Genomic DNA, 19,889 nt, shown 5'->3' with positions numbered 1-19,889 from the left:
CAAGAGCAAGCAAACTATTCCTCCAGGAGAGGGCGCCAACAGACTACTAAAGAGATCATCATTACTCAAAGAAAACCCCAAAAACCAATGCATGATAGGAATAAACAGGTAACTTTCTTTGGAGTGGAAGCGGAGAGATCGCACCAGATGCCAATTCTAGATCTTATCACACCTGTGGTCACTGCAGCAGCAGGTGAATCCACTTTGTCCAAAAGGGATCTATTCCATTCAATTGCAAATGATCTAGATAAGACAGAGAACTGCAGCACGGGACATAGCCGAGTTGGTCAGGTTGAGTGGTGATGAGTTTGCTATTTGGATGAATAAAGAAAGTCAAAAGTGTGAAAGATAAAAAACAAAAGGAGGAAGTGTGAAAAGTGAATGGGCCAAATTGAGGTGCATATGAAGACGTATGCTTTCTTCCAATTCATTAAACCGGGCTAATATGAATCAGGTGAATTGAGTTCTGCTTTTGGAAACTGGGTTAAGAAGGGGTGCACCGGTCCTGGAGGTACTGCAATACCAGGTCAATGCGTGGAGTGGACAGAGCAAGCTCTTTTTCCATCTCCCTGTTCTAAAAATCCATTTAATATATGGTCCCCAGATAGGGGACGTATCAGATATTAAACTGATAAGAACAGATACTACACTTGATCTTAGCCAAAAGGCCGAGAAGCGATAACCAGAATTGGTTTGGGCCTCGAGTGGCACCCTGGCCTATGCCGGACACATCTTAGGGAGAGAGAGCGAGAGGGAGACAAACCCACGCCTACAGAAGACATTTTGTCACCCAAGCCAACCCTTGAAAAGGCTGCTTTGCAGAGCAAAAACAAGAAGAATGGTGCGTTTTGCAGCCGCCGCCCCCCACTGCAATGAATCTGAATAACTCCTCCTTTAGGGCGCAAGCAACTCCCCTCCCCCTTGCAGTCTTTCCAATTCACGATACAAAAAGACGGACAGGACAGGTTGCCTGACTTTCCGTCACTGCCACCCTTTGCCATCCTTACCCGTAGAAAGCCCTTTCATCATCCCCAAACCCTAATCTTTTCCCTTTCCTTCCCAGCCCCAAACCCTGCCCTCTGTACCCTTCTCACCACCCGCATCCCTTCTCCTGTCATCCCCCTACCACCCGGGAAAAAAAGAGCTTGCCCCCTCCTTACACTAGCCCACCCTCCCACCCAAAGAACAACTTCTGCTGCGCAGCTTGTTTTCTAGGCAGCAGCGCTATTGTGATGTCAGCGGGGGCATTGTGACAAGCCGCCAGTGTTCCGTCTCTTCATGTTGTGCACAGTTCAAACGGAAAATACATCAACAGGCAGACTACAGAAAAACTTACTATCAAAGGTTAGAGGGGGGCTTTCTCAGAGGGCTTTTTACAGTTTTTCTATTCCCAATTAGCCGTTTAAGTGTACTTATTGAAAGTAGTAATTCTTTCATAGGCCGCCCTTTCTTAGTATTTGACGTTCCTTATATTGCGGTATGAGGCTTTGCAGCAGGTTGCAAACATTCATCACCCATGACTGTCCCCAATTGAGCTCAGAAGCTCAATGTCTATCATGACCTCTCTTTTAGAATGTCCAAGAGCAAGCAAACTATTCCTCCAGGAGAGGGCGCCAACAGACTACTAAAGAGATCATCATTACTCAAAGAAAACCCCAAAAACCAATGCATGATAGGAATAAACAGGTAACTTTCTTTGGAGTGGAAGCGGAGAGATCGCACCAGATGCCAATTCTAGATCTTATCACACCTGTGGTCACTGCAGCAGCAGGTGAATCCACTTTGTCCAAAAGGGATCTATTCCATTCAATTGCAAATGATCTAGATAAGACAGAGAACTGCAGCACGGGACATAGCCGAGTTGGTCAGGTTGAGTGGTGATGAGTTTGCTATTTGGATGAATAAAGAAAGTCAAAAGTGTGAAAGATAAAAAACAAAAGGAGGAAGTGTGAAAAGTGAATGGGCCAAATTGAGGTGCATATGAAGACGTATGCTTTCTTCCAATTCATTAAACCGGGCTAATATGAATCAGGTGAATTGAGTTCTGCTTTTGGAAACTGGGTTAAGAAGGGGTGCACCGGTCCTGGAGGTACTGCAATACCAGGTCAATGCGTGGAGTGGACAGAGCAAGCTCTTTTTCCATCTCCCTGTTCTAAAAATCCATTTAATATATGGTCCCCAGATAGGGGACGTATCAGATATTAAACTGATAAGAACAGATACTACACTTGATCTTAGCCAAAAGGCCGAGAAGCGATAACCAGAATTGGTTTGGGCCTCGAGTGGCACCCTGGCCTATGCCGGACACATCTTAGGGAGAGAGAGCGAGAGGGAGACAAACCCACGCCTACAGAAGACATTTTGTCACCCAAGCCAACCCTTGAAAAGGCTGCTTTGCAGAGCAAAAACAAGAAGAATGGTGCGTTTTGCAGCCGCCGCCCCCCACTGCAATGAATCTGAATAACTCCTCCTTTAGGGCGCAAGCAACTCCCCTCCCCCTTGCAGTCTTTCCAATTCACGATACAAAAAGACGGACAGGACAGGTTGCCTGACTTTCCGTCACTGCCACCCTTTGCCATCCTTACCCGTAGAAAGCCCTTTCATCATCCCCAAACCCTAATCTTTTCCCTTTCCTTCCCAGCCCCCAAACCCTGCCCTCTGTACCCTTCTCACCACCCGCATCCCTTCTCCTGTCATCCCCCTACCACCCGGGAAAAAAAGAGCTTGCCCCCTCCTTACACTAGCCCACCCTCCCACCCAAAGAACAACCTCTGCTGCGCAGCTTGTTTTCTAGGCAGCAGCGCTATTGTGATGTCAGCGGGGGCATTGTGACAAGCCGCCAGTGTTCCGTCTCTTCATGTTGTGCACAGTTCAAACGGAAAATACATCAACAGGCAGACTACAGAAAAACTTACTATCAAAGGTTAGAGGGGGGCTTTCTCAGAGGGCTTTTTACAGTTTTTCTATTCCCAATTAGCCGTTTAAGTGTACTTATTGAAAGTAGTAATTCTTTCATAGGCCGCCCTTTCTTAGTATTTGACGTTCCTTATATTGCGGTATGAGGCTTTGCAGCAGGTTGCAAACATTCATCACCCATGACTGTCCCCAATTGAGCTCAGAAGCTCAATGTCTATCATGACCTCTCTTTTAGAATGTCCAAGAGCAAGCAAACTATTCCTCCAGGAGAGGGCGCCAACAGACTACTAAAGAGATCATCATTACTCAAAGAAAACCCCAAAAACCAATGCATGATAGGAATAAACAGGTAACTTTCTTTGGAGTGGAAGCGGAGAGATCGCACCAGATGCCAATTCTAGATCTTATCACACCTGTGGTCACTGCAGCAGCAGGTGAATCCACTTTGTCCAAAAGGGATCTATTCCATTCAATTGCAAATGATCTAGATAAGACAGAGAACTGCAGCACGGGACATAGCCGAGTTGGTCAGGTTGAGTGGTGATGAGTTTGCTATTTGGATGAATAAAGAAAGTCAAAAGTGTGAAAGATAAAAAACAAAAGGAGGAAGTGTGAAAAGTGAATGGGCCAAATTGAGGTGCATATGAAGACGTATGCTTTCTTCCAATTCATTAAACCGGGCTAATATGAATCAGGTGAATTGAGTTCTGCTTTTGGAAACTGGGTTAAGAAGGGGTGCACCGGTCCTGGAGGTACTGCAATACCAGGTCAATGCGTGGAGTGGACAGAGCAAGCTCTTTTTCCATCTCCCTGTTCTAAAAATCCATTTAATATATGGTCCCCAGATAGGGGACGTATCAGATATTAAACTGATAAGAACAGATACTACACTTGATCTTAGCCAAAAGGCCGAGAAGCGATAACCAGAATTGGTTTGGGCCTCGAGTGGCACCCTGGCCTATGCCGGACACATCTTAGGGAGAGAGAGCGAGAGGGAGACAAACCCACGCCTACAGAAGACATTTTGTCACCCAAGCCAACCCTTGAAAAGGCTGCTTTGCAGAGCAAAAACAAGAAGAATGGTGCGTTTTGCAGCCGCCGCCCCCCACTGCAATGAATCTGAATAACTCCTCCTTTAGGGCGCAAGCAACTCCCCTCCCCCTTGCAGTCTTTCCAATTCACGATACAAAAAGACGGACAGGACAGGTTGCCTGACTTTCCGTCACTGCCACCCTTTGCCATCCTTACCCGTAGAAAGCCCTTTCATCATCCCCAAACCCTAATCTTTTCCCTTTCCTTCCCAGCCCCCAAACCCTGCCCTCTGTACCCTTCTCACCACCCGCATCCCTTCTCCTGTCATCCCCCTACCACCCGGGAAAAAAAGAGCTTGCCCCCTCCTTACACTAGCCCACCCTCCCACCCAAAGAACAACTTCTGCTGCGCAGCTTGTTTTCTAGGCAGCAGCGCTATTGTGATGTCAGCGGGGGCATTGTGGCAAGCCGCCAGTGTTCCGTCTCTTCATGTTGTGCACAGTTCAAACGGAAAATACATCAACAGGCAGACTACAGAAAAACTTACTATCAAAGGTTAGAGGGGGGCTTTCTCAGAGGGCTTTTTACAGTTTTTCTATTCCCAATTAGCCGTTTAAGTGTACTTATTGAAAGTAGTAATTCTTTCATAGGCCGCCCTTTCTTAGTATTTGACGTTCCTTATATTGCGGTATGAGGCTTTGCAGCAGGTTGCAAACATTCATCACCCATGACTGTCCCCAATTGAGCTCAGAAGCTCAATGTCTATCATGACCTCTCTTTTAGAATGTCCAAGAGCAAGCAAACTATTCCTCCAGGAGAGGGCGCCAACAGACTACTAAAGAGATCATCATTACTCAAAGAAAACCCCAAAAACCAATGCATGATAGGAATAAACAGGTAACTTTCTTTGGAGTGGAAGCGGAGAGATCGCACCAGATGCCAATTCTAGATCTTATCACACCTGTGGTCACTGCAGCAGCAGGTGAATCCACTTTGTCCAAAAGGGATCTATTCCATTCAATTGCAAATGATCTAGATAAGACAGAGAACTGCAGCACGGGACATAGCCGAGTTGGTCAGGTTGAGTGGTGATGAGTTTGCTATTTGGATGAATAAAGAAAGTCAAAAGTGTGAAAGATAAAAAACAAAAGGAGGAAGTGTGAAAAGTGAATGGGCCAAATTGAGGTGCATATGAAGACGTATGCTTTCTTCCAATTCATTAAACCGGGCTAATATGAATCAGGTGAATTGAGTTCTGCTTTTGGAAACTGGGTTAAGAAGGGGTGCACCGGTCCTGGAGGTACTGCAATACCAGGTCAATGCGTGGAGTGGACAGAGCAAGCTCTTTTTCCATCTCCCTGTTCTAAAAATCCATTTAATATATGGTCCCCAGATAGGGGACGTATCAGATATTAAACTGATAAGAACAGATTTGATTTAATGAAGCTTTCCAAAGCACCGCAAAAATGCATGACCGAAGTCACACCAAAAACAGTGCAAAGGCTAGGATTCGTGTGGACCCCTCCGTGAGAAGAGGATCCCCAAAAATCAACCCCGTCCCTCCGAGCCAGAAGGCCACAGAGAGGGTCAGGGATCTTCGGTGCTCCCCCAAGCCGAAGCCTGGTTGAGCCTTGTTGTTGCTCCCAGCGTCCACCGAGGCATCTTACCCAAGTGGAGTAGGGAGCTACTAGTCGTTGGTTTCGCAGCCGAGACTGCCCGGACCGTCAACCGGTGTTGGTTTCTCAGCCCAAGGCTGACCGGACCTCCAACCGGGTGTTGGTTTCTCAGCCCAAGGCTGACCGGACCTCCAACCGGGTGTTGGTTTCTCAGCCCAAGGCTAACCGGACCTCCAACCGGGTGTTGGTTTCTCAGCCAAAGCTGACCCGGACCTCCAACCGGGTGTTGGTTTCTCAGCCCAAAGCTGACCGGACCTCCGACCGGGATTATAAAAATTTCCCTTCTTAGCCAGAAGGCCGGGATAGGGCAATATGCTTGGAAAGTATGAATAGGCAAGGCGCGGCGTGCGACAGAGTCTGAGGCTTACCAGGGTCCCAACCTAGCAAGTTCAGACTCCCTCCAGGGTGTCCATTCCTGGGGCACATTGCACCATAACCCCCACACTTACTCAGTCTAATAGCCTCGATCCTGGTAGGGCCATGGTTTCCTCTAGATGGATATACTATCCTCCCAAAGTACTAACAAGCGCAACCTTCCAGCGTGCATTGCATCATTGTACTAAGGTGGCCGGAGCCTTAAACCACCTTTTCGAACGATACTACACTTGATCTTAGCCAAAAGGCCGAGAAGCGATAACCAGAATTGGTTTGGGCCTCGAGTGGCACCCTGGCCTATGCCGGACACATCTTAGGGAGAGAGAGCGAGAGGGAGACAAACCCACGCCTACAGAAGACATTTTGTCACCCAAGCCAACCCTTGAAAAGGCTGCTTTGCAGAGCAAAAACAAGAAGAATGGTGCGTTTTGCAGCCGCCGCCCCCCACTGCAATGAATCTGAATAACTCCTCCTTTAGGGCGCAAGCAACTCCCCTCCCCCTTGCAGTCTTTCCAATTCACGATACAAAAAGATGGACAGGACAGGTTGCCTGACTTTCCGTCACTGCCACCCTTTGCCATCCTTACCCGTAGAAAGCCCTTTCATCATCCCCAAACCCTAATCTTTTCCCTTTCCTTCCCAGCCCCCAAACCCTGCCCTCTGTACCCTTCTCACCACCCGCATCCCTTCTCCTGTCATCCCCCTACCACCCGGGAAAAAAAGAGCTTGCCCCCTCCTTACACTAGCCCACCCTCCCACCCAAAGAACAACTTCTGCTGCGCAGCTTGTTTTCTAGGCAGCAGCGCTATTGTGATGTCAGCGGGGGCATTGTGACAAGCCGCCAGTGTTCCGTCTCTTCATGTTGTGCACAGTTCAAACGGAAAATACATCAACAGGCAGACTACAGAAAAACTTACTATCAAAGGTTAGAGGGGGGCTTTCTCAGAGGGCTTTTTACAGTTTTTCTATTCCCAATTAGCCGTTTAAGTGTACTTATTGAAAGTAGTAATTCTTTCATAGGCCGCCCTTTCTTAGTATTTGACGTTCCTTATATTGCGGTATGAGGCTTTGCAGCAGGTTGCAAACATTCATCACCCATGACTGTCCCCAATTGAGCTCAGAAGCTCAATGTCTATCATGACCTCTCTTTTAGAATGTCCAAGAGCAAGCAAACTATTCCTCCAGGAGAGGGCGCCAACAGACTACTAAAGAGATCATCATTACTCAATGAAAACCCCAAAAACCAATGCATGATAGGAATAAACAGGTAACTTTCTTTGGAGTGGAAGCGGAGAGATCGCACCAGATGCCAATTCTAGATCTTATCACACCTGTGGTCACTGCAGCAGCAGGTGAATCCACTTTGTCCAAAAGGGATCTATTCCATTCAATTGCAAATGATCTAGATAAGACAGAGAACTGCAGCACGGGACATAGCCGAGTTGGTCAGGTTGAGTGGTGATGAGTTTGCTATTTGGATGAATAAAGAAAGTCAAAAGTGTGAAAGATAAAAAACAAAAGGAGGAAGTGTGAAAAGTGAATGGGCCAAATTGAGGTGCATATGAAGACGTATGCTTTCTTCCAATTCATTAAACCGGGCTAATATGAATCAGGTGAATTGAGTTCTGCTTTTGGAAACTGGGTTAAGAAGGGGTGCACCGGTCCTGGAGGTACTGCAATACCAGGTCAATGCGTGGAGTGGACAGAGCAAGCTCTTTTTCCATCTCCCTGTTCTAAAAATCCATTTAATATATGGTCCCCAGATAGGGGACGTATCAGATATTAAACTGATAAGAACAGATACTACACTTGATCTTAGCCAAAAGGCCGAGAAGCGATAACCAGAATTGGTTTGGGCCTCGAGTGGCACCCTGGCCTATGCCGGACACATCTTAGGGAGAGAGAGCGAGAGGGAGACAAACCCACGCCTACAGAAGACATTTTGTCACCCAAGCCAACCCTTGAAAAGGCTGCTTTGCAGAGCAAAAACAAGAAGAATGGTGCGTTTTGCAGCCGCCGCCCCCCACTGCAATGAATCTGAATAACTCCTCCTTTAGGGCGCAAGCAACTCCCCTCCCCCTTGCAGTCTTTCCAATTCACGATACAAAAAGACGGACAGGACAGGTTGCCTGACTTTCCGTCACTGCCACCCTTTGCCATCCTTACCCGTAGAAAGCCCTTTCATCATCCCCAAACCCTAATCTTTTCCCTTTCCTTCCCAGCCCCCAAACCCTGCCCTCTGTACCCTTCTCACCACCCGCATCCCTTCTCCTGTCATCCCCCTACCACCCGGGAAAAAAAGAGCTTGCCCCCTCCTTACACTAGCCCACCCTCCCACCCAAAGAACAACTTCTGCTGCGCAGCTTGTTTTCTAGGCAGCAGCGCTATTGTGATGTCAGCGGGGGCATTGTGACAAGCCGCCAGTGTTCCGTCTCTTCATGTTGTGCACAGTTCAAACGGAAAATACATCAACAGGCAGACTACAGAAAAACTTACTATCAAAGGTTAGAGGGGGGCTTTCTCAGAGGGCTTTTTACAGTTTTTCTATTCCCAATTAGCCGTTTAAGTGTACTTATTGAAAGTAGTAATTCTTTCATAGGCCGCCCTTTCTTAGTATTTGACGTTCCTTATATTGCGGTATGAGGCTTTGCAGCAGGTTGCAAACATTCATCACCCATGACTGTCCCCAATTGAGCTCAGAAGCTCAATGTCTATCATGACCTCTCTTTTAGAATGTCCAAGAGCAAGCAAACTATTCCTCCAGGAGAGGGCGCCAACAGACTACTAAAGAGATCATCATTACTCAAAGAAAACCCCAAAAACCAATGCATGATAGGAATAAACAGGTAACTTTCTTTGGAGTGGAAGCGGAGAGATCGCACCAGATGCCAATTCTAGATCTTATCACACCTGTGGTCACTGCAGCAGCAGGTGAATCCACTTTGTCCAAAAGGGATCTATTCCATTCAATTGCAAATGATCTAGATAAGACAGAGAACTGCAGCACGGGACATAGCCGAGTTGGTCAGGTTGAGTGGTGATGAGTTTGCTATTTGGATGAATAAAGAAAGTCAAAAGTGTGAAAGATAAAAAACAAAAGGAGGAAGTGTGAAAAGTGAATGGGCCAAATTGAGGTGCATATGAAGACGTATGCTTTCTTCCAATTCATTAAACCGGGCTAATATGAATCAGGTGAATTGAGTTCTGCTTTTGGAAACTGGGTTAAGAAGGGGTGCACCGGTCCTGGAGGTACTGCAATACCAGGTCAATGCGTGGAGTGGACAGAGCAAGCTCTTTTTCCATCTCCCTGTTCTAAAAATCCATTTAATATATGGTCCCCAGATAGGGGACGTATCAGATATTAAACTGATAAGAACAGATTTTGATTTAATGAAGCTTTCCAAAGCACTGCAAAAATGCATGACCGAAGTCACACCAAAAACAGTGCAAAGGCTAGGATTCGTGTGGACCCCTCCGTGAGAAGAGGATCCCCAAAAATCAACCCCGTCCCTCCGAGCCAGAAGGCCACAGCGAGGGTCAGGGATCTTCGGTGCTCCCCCAAGCCGAAGCCTGGTTGAGCCTTGTTGTTGCTCCCAGCGTCCCCCGAGGCATCTTACCCAAGTGGAGTAGGGAGCTACTAGTCGTTGGTTTCGCAGCCGAAACTGCCCGGACCGTCAACCGGTGTTGGTTTCTCAGCCCAAGGCTGACCGGACCTCCAACCGGGTGTTGGTTTCTCAGCCCAAGGCTAACCGGACCTCCAACCGGGTGTTGGTTTCTCAGCCAAAGCTGACCCGGACCTCCAACCGGGTGTTGGTTTCTCAGCCCAAAGCTGACCGGACCTCCGACCGGGATTATAAAAATTTCCCTTCTTAGCCAGAAGGCCGGGATAGGGCAATATGCTTGGAAAGTATGAATAGGCAAGGCGCGGCGTGCGACAGAGTCTGAGGCTTACCAGGGTCCCAACCTAGCAAGTTCAGACTCCCTCCAGGGTGTCCATTCCTGGGGCACATTGCACCATAACCCCCACACTTACTCAGTCTAATAACCTCGATCCTGGTAGGGCCATGGTTTCCTCTAGATGGATATACTATCCTCCCAAAGTACTAACCAGCGCAACCTTCCAGTGTGCATTGCATCATTGTACTAAGGTGGCCGGAGCCTTAAACCACCTTTTCGAACGATACTACACTTGATCTTAGCCAAAAGGCCGAGAAGCGATAACCAGAATTGGTTTGGGCCTCGAGTGGCACCCTGGCCTATGCCGGACACATCTTAGGGAGAGAGAGCGAGAGGGAGACAAACCCACGCCTACAGAAGACATTTTGTCACCCAAGCCAACCCTTGAAAAGGCTGCTTTGCAGAGCAAAAACAAGAAGAATGGTGCGTTTTGCAGCCGCCGCCCCCCACTGCAATGAATCTGAATAACTCCTCCTTTAGGGCGCAAGCAACTCCCCTCCCCCTTGCAGTCTTTCCAATTCACGATACAAAAAGACGGACAGGACAGGTTGCCTGACTTTCCGTCACTGCCACCCTTTGCCATCCTTACCCGTAGAAAGCCCTTTCATCATCCCCAAACCCTAATCTTTTCCCTTTCCTTCCCAGCCCCCAAACCCTGCCCTCTGTACCCTTCTCACCACCCGCATCCCTTCTCCTGTCATCCCCCTACCACCCGGGAAAAAAAGAGCTTGCCCCCTCCTTACACTAGCCCACCCTCCCACCCAAAGAACAACTTCTGCTGCGCAGCTTGTTTTCTAGGCAGCAGCGCTATTGTGATGTCAGCGGGGGCATTGTGACAAGCCGCCAGTGTTCCGTCTCTTCATGTTGTGCACAGTTCAAACGGAAAATACATCAACAGGCAGACTACAGAAAAACTTACTATCAAAGGTTAGAGGGGGGCTTTCTCAGAGGGCGTTTTACAGTTTTTCTATTCCCAATTAGCCGTTTAAGTGTACTTATTGAAAGTAGTAATTCTTTCATAGGCCGCCCTTTCTTAGTATTTGACGTTCCTTATATTGCGGTATGAGGCTTTGCAGCAGGTTGCAAACATTCATCACCCATGACTGTCCCCAATTGAGCTCAGAAGCTCAATGTCTATCATGACCTCTCTTTTAGAATGTCCAAGAGCAAGCAAACTATTCCTCCAGGAGAGGGCGCCAACAGACTACTAAAGAGATCATCATTACTCAAAGAAAACCCCAAAAACCAATGCATGATAGGAATAAACAGGTAACTTTCTTTGGAGTGGAAGCGGAGAGATCGCACCAGATGCCAATTCTAGATCTTATCACACCTGTGGTCACTGCAGCAGCAGGTGAATCCACTTTGTCCAAAAGGGATCTATTCCATTCAATTGCAAATGATCTAGATAAGACAGAGAACTGCAGCACGGGACATAGCCGAGTTGGTCAGGTTGAGTGGTGATGAGTTTGCTATTTGGATGAATAAAGAAAGTCAAAAGTGTGAAAGATAAAAAACAAAAGGAGGAAGTGTGAAAAGTGAATGGGCCAAATTGAGGTGCACATGAAGACGTATGCTTTCTTCCAATTCATTAAACCGGGCTAATATGAATCAGGTGAATTGAGTTCTGCTTTTGGAAACTGGGTTAAGAAGGGGTGCACCGGTCCTGGAGGTACTGCAATACCAGGTCAATGCGTGGAGTGGACAGAGCAAGCTCTTTTTCCATCTCCCTGTTCTAAAAATCCATTTAATATATGGTCCCCAGATAGGGGACGTATCAGATATTAAACTGATAAGAACAGATACTACACTTGATCTTAGCCAAAAGGCCGAGAAGCGATAACCAGAATTGGTTTGGGCCTCGAGTGGCACCCTGGCCTATGCCGGACACATCTTAGGGAGAGAGAGCGAGAGGGAGACAAACCCACGCCTACAGAAGACATTTTGTCACCCAAGCCAACCCTTGAAAAGGCTGCTTTGCAGAGCAAAAACAAGAAGAATGGTGCGTTTTGCAGCCGCCGCCCCCCACTGCAATGAATCTGAATAACTCCTCCTTTAGGGCGCAAGCAACTCCCCTCCCCCTTGCAGTCTTTCCAATTCACGATACAAAAAGACGGACAGGACAGGTTGCCTGACTTTCCGTCACTGCCACCCTTTGCCATCCTTATCCGTAGAAAGCCCTTTCATCATCCCCAAACCCTAATCTTTTCCCTTTCCTTCCCAGCCCCCAAACCCTGCCCTCTGTACCCTTCTCACCACCCGCATCCCTTCTCCTGTCATCCCCCTACCACCCGGGAAAAAAAGAGCTTGCCCCCTCCTTACACTAGCCCACCCTCCCACCCAAAGAACAACTTCTGCTGCGCAGCTTGTTTTCTAGGCAGCAGCGCTATTGTGATGTCAGCGGGGGCATTGTGACAAGCCGCCAGTGTTCTGTCTCTTCATGTTGTGCACAGTTCAAACGGAAAATACATCAACAGGCAGACTACAGAAAAACTTACTATCAAAGGTTAGAGGGGGGCTTTCTCAGAGGGCTTTTTACAGTTTTTCTATTCCCAATTAGCCGTTTAAGTGTACTTATTGAAAGTAGTAATTCTTTCATAGGCCGCCCTTTCTTAGTATTTGACGTTCCTTATATTGCGGTATGAGGCTTTGCAGCAGGTTGCAAACATTCATCACCCATGACTGTCCCCAATTGAGCTCAGAAGCTCAATGTCTATCATGACCTCTCTTTTAGAATGTCCAAGAGCAAGCAAACTATTCCTCCAGGAGAGGGCGCCAACAGACTACTAAAGAGATCATCATTACTCAAAGAAAACCCCAAAAACCAATGCATGATAGGAATAAACAGGTAACTTTCTTTGGAGTGGAAGCGGAGAGATCGCACCAGATGCCAATTCTAGATCTTATCACACCTGTGGTCACTGCAGCAGCAGGTGAATCCACTTTGTCCAAAAGGGATCTATTCCATTCAATTGCAAATGATCTAGATAAGACAGAGAACTGCAGCACGGGACATAGCCGAGTTGGTCAGGTTGAGTGGTGATGAGTTTGCTATTTGGATGAATAAAGAAAGTCAAAAGTGTGAAAGATAAAAAACAAAAGGAGGAAGTGTGAAAAGTGAATGGGCCAAATTGAGGTGCATATGAAGACGTATGCTTTCTTCCAATTCATTAAACCGGGCTAATATGAATCAGGTGAATTGAGTTCTGCTTTTGGAAACTGGGTTAAGAAGGGGTGCACCGGTCCTGGAGGTACTGCAATACCAGGTCAATGCGTGGAGTGGACAGAGCAAGCTCTTTTTCCATCTCCCTGTTCTAAAAATCCATTTAATATATGGTCCCCAGATAGGGGACGTATCAGATATTAAACTGATAAGAACAGATACTACACTTGATCTTAGCCAAAAGGCCGAGAAGCGATAACCAGAATTGGTTTGGGCCTCGAGTGGCACCCTGGCCTATGCCGGACACATCTTAGGGAGAGAGAGCGAGAGGGAGACAAACCCACGCCTACAGAAGACATTTTGTCACCCAAGCCAACCCTTGAAAAGGCTGCTTTGCAGAGCAAAAACAAGAAGAATGGTGCGTTTTGCAGCCGCCGCCCCCCACTGCAATGAATCTGAATAACTCCTCCTTTAGGGCGCAAGCAACTCCCCTCCCCCTTGCAGTCTTTCCAATTCACGATACAAAAAGACGGACAGGACAGGTTGCCTGACTTTCCGTCACTGCCACCCTTTGCCATCCTTACCCGTAGAAATCCCTTTCATCATCCCCAAACCCTAATCTTTTCCCTTTCCTTCCCAGCCCCCAAACCCTGCCCTCTGTACCCTTCTCACCACCCGCATCCCTTCTCCTGTCATCCCCCTACCACCCGGGAAAAAAAGAGCTTGCCCCCTCCTTACACTAGCCCACCCTCCCACCCAAAGAACAACTTCTGCTGCGCAGCTTGTTTTCTAGGCAGCAGCGCTATTGTGATGTCAGCGGGGGCATTGTGACAAGCCGCCAGTGTTCCGTCTCTTCATGTTGTGCACAGTTCAAACGGAAAATACATCAACAGGCAGACTACAGAAAAACTTACTATCAAAGGTTAGAGGGGGGCTTTCTCAGAGGGCTTTTTACAGTTTTTCTATTCCCAATTAGCCGTTTAAGTGTACTTATTGAAAGTAGTAATTCTTTCATAGGCCGCCCTTTCTTAGTATTTGACGTTCCTTATATTGCGGTATGAGGCTTTGCAGCAGGTTGCAAACATTCATCACCCATGACTGTCCCCAATTGAGCTCAGAAGCTCAATGTCTATCATGACCTCTCTTTTAGAATGTCCAAGAGCAAGCAAACTATTCCTCCAGGAGAGGGCGCCAACAGACTACTAAAGAGATCATCATTACTCAAAGAAAACCCCAAAAACCAATGCATGATAGGAATAAACAGGTAACTTTCTTTGGAGTGGAAGCGGAGAGATCGCACCAGATGCCAATTCTAGATCTTATCACACCTGTGGTCACTGCAGCAGCAGGTGAATCCACTTTGTCCAAAAGGGATCTATTCCATTCAATTGCAAATGATCTAGATAAGACAGAGAACTGCAGCACGGGACATAGCCGAGTTGGTCAGGTTGAGTGGTGATGAGTTTGCTATTTGGATGAATAAAGAAAGTCAAAAGTGTGAAAGATAAAAAACAAAAGGAGGAAGTGTGAAAAGTGAATGGGCCAAATTGAGGTGCATATGAAGACGTATGCTTTCTTCCAATTCATTAAACCGGGCTAATATGAATCAGGTGAATTGAGTTCTGCTTTTGGAAACTGGGTTAAGAAGGGGTGCACCGGTCCTGGAGGTACTGCAATACCAGGTCAATGCGTGGAGTGGACAGAGCAAGCTCTTTTTCCATCTCCCTGTTCTAAAAATCCATTTAATATATGGTCCCCAGATAGGGGACGTATCAGATATTAAACTGATAAGAACAGATACTACACTTGATCTTAGCCAAAAGGCCGAGAAGCGATAACCAGAATTGGTTTGGGCCTCGAGTGGCACCCTGGCCTATGCCGGACACATCTTAGGGAGAGAGAGCGAGAGGGAGACAAACCCACGCCTACAGAAGACATTTTGTCACCCAAGCCAACCCTTGAAAAGGCTGCTTTGCAGAGCAAAAACAAGAAGAATGGTGCGTTTTGCAGCCGCCGCCCCCCACTGCAATGAATCTGAATAACTCCTCCTTTAGGGCGCAAGCAACTCCCCTCCCCCTTGCAGTCTTTCCAATTCACGATACAAAAAGACGGACAGGACAGGTTGCCTGACTTTCCGTCACTGCCACCCTTTGCCATCCTTACCCGTAGAAAGCCCTTTCATCATCCCCAAACCCTAATCTTTTCCCTTTCCTTCCCAGCCCCCAAACCCTGCCCTCTGTACCCTTCTCACCACCCGCATCCCTTCTCCTGTCATCCCCCTACCACCCGGGAAAAAAAGAGCTTGCCCCCTCCTTACACTAGCCCACCCTCCCACCCAAAGAACAACTTCTGCTGCGCAGCTTGTTTTCTAGGCAGCAGCGCTATTGTGATGTCAGCGGGGGCATTGTGACAAGCCGCCAGTGTTCCGTCTCTTCATGTTGTGCACAGTTCAAACGGAAAATACATCAACAGGCAGACTACAGAAAAACTTACTATCAAAGGTTAGAGGGGGGCTTTCTCAGAGGGCTTTTTACAGTTTTTCTATTCCCAATTAGCCGTTTAAGTGTACTTATTGAAAGTAGTAATTCTTTCATAGGCCGCCCTTTCTTAGTATTTGACGTTCCTTATATTGCGGTATGAGGCTTTGCAGCAGGTTGCAAACATTCATCACCCATGACTGTCCCCAATTGAGCTCAGAAGCTCAATGTCTATCATGACCTCTCTTTTAGAATGTCCAAGAGCAAGCAAACTATTCCTCCAGGAGAGGGCGCCAACAGACTACTAAAGAGATCATCATTACTCAAAGAAAACCCCAAAAACCAATGCATGATAGGAATAAACAGGTAACTTTCTTTGGAGTGGAAGCGGAGAGATCGCACCAGATGCCAATTCTAGATCTTATCACACCTGTGGTCACTGCAGCAGCAGGTGAATCCACTTTGTCCAAAAGGGATCTATTCCATTCAATTGCAAATGATCTAGATAAGACAGAGAACTGCAGCACGGGACATAGCCGAGTTGGTCAGGTTGAGTGGTGATGAGTTTGCTATTTGGATGAATAAAGAAAGTCAAAAGTGTGAAAGATAAAAAACAAAAGGAGGAAGTGTGAAAAGTGAATGGGCCAAATTGAGGTGCATATGAAGACGTATGCTTTCTTCCAATTCATTAAACCGGGCTAATATGAATCAGGTGAATTGAGTTCTGCTTTTGGAAACTGGGTTAAGAAGGGGTGCACCGGTCCTGGAGGTACTGCAATACCAGGTCAATGCGTGGAGTGGACAGAGCAAGCTCTTTTTCCATCTCCCTGTTCTAAAAATCCATTTAATATATGGTCCCCAGATAGGGGACGTATCAGATATTAAACTGATAAGAACAGATTTTGATTTAATGAAGCTTTCCAAAGCACTGCAAAAATGCATGACCGAAGTCACACCAAAAACAGTGCAAAGGCTAGGATTCGTGTGGACCCCTCCGTGAGAAGAGGATCCCCAAAAATCAACCCCGTCCCTCCGAGCCAGAAGGCCACAGCGAGGGTCAGGGATCTTCGGTGCTCCCCCAAGCCGAAGCCTGGTTGAGCCTTGTTGTTGCTCCCAGCGTCCCCCGAGGCATCTTACCCAAGTGGAGTAGGGAGCTACTAGTCGTTGGTTTCGCAGCCGAAACTGCCCGGACCGTCAACCGGTGTTGGTTTCTCAGCCCAAGGCTGACCGGACCTCCAACCGGGTGTTGGTTTCTCAGCCCAAGGCTAACCGGACCTCCAACCGGGTGTTGGTTTCTCAGCCAAAGCTGACCCGGACCTCCAACCGGGTGTTGGTTTCTCAGCCCAAAGCTGACCGGACCTCCGACCGGGATTATAAAAATTTCCCTTCTTAGCCAGAAGGCCGGGATAGGGCAATATGCTTGGAAAGTATGAATAGGCAAGGCGCGGCGTGCGACAGAGTCTGAGGCTTACCAGGGTCCCAACCTAGCAAGTTCAGACTCCCTCCAGGGTGTCCATTCCTGGGGCACATTGCACCATAACCCCCACACTTACTCAGTCTAATAACCTCGATCCTGGTAGGGCCATGGTTTCCTCTAGATGGATATACTATCCTCCCAAAGTACTAACCAGCGCAACCTTCCAGTGTGCATTGCATCATTGTACTAAGGTGGCCGGAGCCTTAAACCACCTTTTCGAACGATACTACACTTGATCTTAGCCAAAAGGCCGAGAAGCGATAACCAGAATTGGTTTGGGCCTCGAGTGGCACCCTGGCCTATGCCGGACACATCTTAGGGAGAGAGAGCGAGAGGGAGACAAACCCACGCCTACAGAAGACATTTTGTCACCCAAGCCAACCCTTGAAAAGGCTGCTTTGCAGAGCAAAAACAAGAAGAATGGTGCGTTTTGCAGCCGCCGCCCCCCACTGCAATGAATCTGAATAACTCCTCCTTTAGGGCGCAAGCAACTCCCCTCCCCCTTGCAGTCTTTCCAATTCACGATACAAAAAGACGGACAGGACAGGTTGCCTGACTTTCCGTCACTGCCACCCTTTGCCATCCTTACCCGTAGAAAGCCCTTTCATCATCCCCAAACCCTAATCTTTTCCCTTTCCTTCCCAGCCCCCAAACCCTGCCCTCTGTACCCTTCTCACCACCCGCATCCCTTCTCCTGTCATCCCCCTACCACCCGGGAAAAAAAGAGCTTGCCCCCTCCTTACACTAGCCCACCCTCCCACCCAAAGAACAACTTCTGCTGTGCAGCTTGTTTTCTAGGCAGCAGCGCTATTGTGATGTCAGCGGGGGCATTGTGACAAGCCGCCAGTGTTCCGTCTCTTCATGTTGTGCACAGTTCAAACGGAAAATACATCAACAGGCAGACTACAGAAAAACTTACTATCAAAGGTTAGAGGGGGGCTTTCTCAGAGGGCTTTTTACAGTTTTTCTATTCCCAATTAGCCGTTTAAGTGTACTTATTGAAAGTAGTAATTCTTTCATAGGCCGCCCTTTCTTAGTATTTGACGTTCCTTATATTGCGGTATGAGGCTTTGCAGCAGGTTGCAAACATTCATCACCCATGACTGTCCCCAATTGAGCTCAGAAGCTCAATGTCTATCATGACCTCTCTTTTAGAATGTCCAAGAGCAAGCAAACTATTCCTCCAGGAGAGGGCGCCAACAGACTACTAAAGAGATCATCATTACTCAAAGAAAACCCCAAAAACCAATGCATGATAGGAATAAACAGGTAACTTTCTTTGGAGTGGAAGCGGAGAGATCGCACCAGATGCCAATTCTAGATCTTATCACACCTGTGGTCACTGCAGCAGCAGGTGAATCCACTTTGTCCAAAAGGGATCTATTCCATTCAATTGCAAATGATCTAGATAAGACAGAGAACTGCAGCACGGGACATAGCCGAGTTGGTCAGGTTGAGTGGTGATGAGTTTGCTATTTGGATGAATAAAGAAAGTCAAAAGTGTGAAAGATAAAAAACAAAAGGAGGAAGTGTGAAAAGTGAATGGGCCAAATTGAGGTGCATATGAAGACGTATGCTTTCTTCCAATTCATTAAACCGGGCTAATATGAATCAGGTGAATTGAGTTCTGCTTTTGGAAACTGGGTTAAGAAGGGGTGCACCGGTCCTGGAGGTACTGCAATACCAGGTCAATGCGTGGAGTGGACAGAGCAAGCTCTTTTTCCATCTCCCTGTTCTAAAAATCCATTTAATATATGGTCCCCAGATAGGGGACGTATCAGATATTAAACTGATAAGAACAGATGAGATTTCATCCGCAAATTTCAGAAACGGTCATCGGCCACCACACAAAAGCGCAGTGCCGCAGGTGATCGCCTCCCGAGCCCAGGAACCACCAGCCAAAAGGGGACGTAAGCACCAAAAGGCGCAACAATCCCCAAGGCCGGCGGTTGTGCAAGCCCGGGCCCCTCCCAGCCAAGACCAAGGCAAACCCAATGAAGAGACTACACTTGATCTTAGCCAAAAGGCCAAGAAGCGATAACCAGAATTGGTTTGGGCCTCGAGTGGCACCCTGGCCTATGCCGGACACATCTTAGGGAGAGAGAGCGAGAGGGAGACAAACCCACGCCTACAGAAGACATTTTGTCACCCAAGCCAACCCTTGAAAAGGCTGCTTTGCAGAGCAAAAACAAGAAGAATGGTGCGTTTTGCAGCCGCCGCCCCCCACTGCAATGAATCTGAATAACTCCTCCTTTAGGGCGCAAGCAACTCCCCTCCCCCTTGCAGTCTTTCCAATTCACGATACAAAAAGACGGACAGGACAGGTTGCCTGACTTTCCGTCACTGCCACCCTTTGCCATCCTTACCCGTAGAAAGCCCTTTCATCATCCCCAAACCCTAATCTTTTCCCTTTCCTTCCCAGCCCCCAAACCCTGCCCTCTGTACCCTTCTCACCACCCGCATCCCTTCTCCTGTCATCCCCCTACCACCCGGGAAAAAAAGAGCTTGCCCCCTCCTTACACTAGCCCACCCTCCCACCCAAAGAACAACTTCTGCTGCGCAGCTTGTTTTCTAGGCAGCAGCGCTATTGTGATGTCAGCGGGGGCATTGTGACAAGCCGCCAGTGTTCCGTCTCTTCATGTTGTGCACAGTTCAAACGGAAAATACATCAACAGGCAGACTACAGAAAAACTTACTATCAAAGGTTAGAGGGGGGCTTTCTCAGAGGGCTTTTTACAGTTTTTCTATTCCCAATTAGCCGTTTAAGTGTACTTATTGAAAGTAGTAATTCTTTGATAGGCCGCCCTTTCTTAGTAT

At 47.6% G+C, this 19,889-nt stretch overlaps 11 non-coding genes and 3 pseudogenes across 11 annotated transcripts; all 14 read right to left on the bottom strand.

Annotated features, from left to right (window-relative positions):
- Positions 1-489: 489 nt before the first annotated feature.
- LOC142252578 (U2 spliceosomal RNA) lies at positions 490-680 on the bottom strand. The gene has a single exon (XR_012725949.1). It is a non-coding gene; the product is annotated as a U2 spliceosomal RNA (small nuclear RNA).
- A 1,387-nt stretch (positions 681-2,067) lies between these two features.
- On the bottom strand, positions 2,068-2,258 carry LOC142252577 (U2 spliceosomal RNA). Its single transcript, XR_012725948.1, has one exon. It is a non-coding gene; the product is annotated as a U2 spliceosomal RNA (small nuclear RNA).
- Positions 2,259-3,646: 1,388 nt separating this feature from the next.
- LOC142252576 (U2 spliceosomal RNA) lies at positions 3,647-3,837 on the bottom strand. Its single transcript, XR_012725947.1, has one exon. It is a non-coding gene; the product is annotated as a U2 spliceosomal RNA (small nuclear RNA).
- A 1,388-nt stretch (positions 3,838-5,225) lies between these two features.
- On the bottom strand, positions 5,226-5,419 carry LOC142253260 (U2 spliceosomal RNA). Its single transcript, XR_012726570.1, has one exon. It is a non-coding gene; the product is annotated as a U2 spliceosomal RNA (small nuclear RNA).
- Positions 5,420-6,116: 697 nt separating this feature from the next.
- Positions 6,117-6,258, bottom strand: LOC142253758 (U2 spliceosomal RNA; annotated as a pseudogene).
- Positions 6,259-7,646: 1,388 nt separating this feature from the next.
- LOC142252575 (U2 spliceosomal RNA) lies at positions 7,647-7,837 on the bottom strand. Its single transcript, XR_012725946.1, has one exon. It is a non-coding gene; the product is annotated as a U2 spliceosomal RNA (small nuclear RNA).
- Positions 7,838-9,225: 1,388 nt separating this feature from the next.
- LOC142253211 (U2 spliceosomal RNA) lies at positions 9,226-9,420 on the bottom strand. The gene has a single exon (XR_012726523.1). It is a non-coding gene; the product is annotated as a U2 spliceosomal RNA (small nuclear RNA).
- Positions 9,421-10,141: 721 nt separating this feature from the next.
- On the bottom strand, positions 10,142-10,217 carry LOC142253772 (U2 spliceosomal RNA; annotated as a pseudogene).
- A 1,388-nt stretch (positions 10,218-11,605) lies between these two features.
- On the bottom strand, positions 11,606-11,796 carry LOC142252574 (U2 spliceosomal RNA). Its single transcript, XR_012725945.1, has one exon. It is a non-coding gene; the product is annotated as a U2 spliceosomal RNA (small nuclear RNA).
- Positions 11,797-13,184: 1,388 nt separating this feature from the next.
- LOC142252573 (U2 spliceosomal RNA) lies at positions 13,185-13,375 on the bottom strand. The gene has a single exon (XR_012725944.1). It is a non-coding gene; the product is annotated as a U2 spliceosomal RNA (small nuclear RNA).
- A 1,388-nt stretch (positions 13,376-14,763) lies between these two features.
- On the bottom strand, positions 14,764-14,954 carry LOC142252572 (U2 spliceosomal RNA). The gene has a single exon (XR_012725943.1). It is a non-coding gene; the product is annotated as a U2 spliceosomal RNA (small nuclear RNA).
- Positions 14,955-16,342: 1,388 nt separating this feature from the next.
- Positions 16,343-16,537, bottom strand: LOC142253209 (U2 spliceosomal RNA). The gene has a single exon (XR_012726521.1). It is a non-coding gene; the product is annotated as a U2 spliceosomal RNA (small nuclear RNA).
- A 721-nt stretch (positions 16,538-17,258) lies between these two features.
- LOC142253771 (U2 spliceosomal RNA) lies at positions 17,259-17,334 on the bottom strand (annotated as a pseudogene).
- A 1,388-nt stretch (positions 17,335-18,722) lies between these two features.
- On the bottom strand, positions 18,723-18,906 carry LOC142253307 (U2 spliceosomal RNA). The gene has a single exon (XR_012726608.1). It is a non-coding gene; the product is annotated as a U2 spliceosomal RNA (small nuclear RNA).
- Between the last annotated feature and the right edge of the window lie 983 nt (positions 18,907-19,889).

This window comes from Anomaloglossus baeobatrachus, chromosome 9, assembly GCF_048569485.1.
Source record: "Anomaloglossus baeobatrachus isolate aAnoBae1 chromosome 9, aAnoBae1.hap1, whole genome shotgun sequence".
In the NCBI taxonomy this organism is placed as follows: domain Eukaryota; kingdom Metazoa; phylum Chordata; class Amphibia; order Anura; family Aromobatidae; genus Anomaloglossus; species Anomaloglossus baeobatrachus.
The sequence above is the reverse complement of the archived record's forward strand: the minus strand, read 5'-3'. Positions and strand labels throughout refer to the sequence as shown.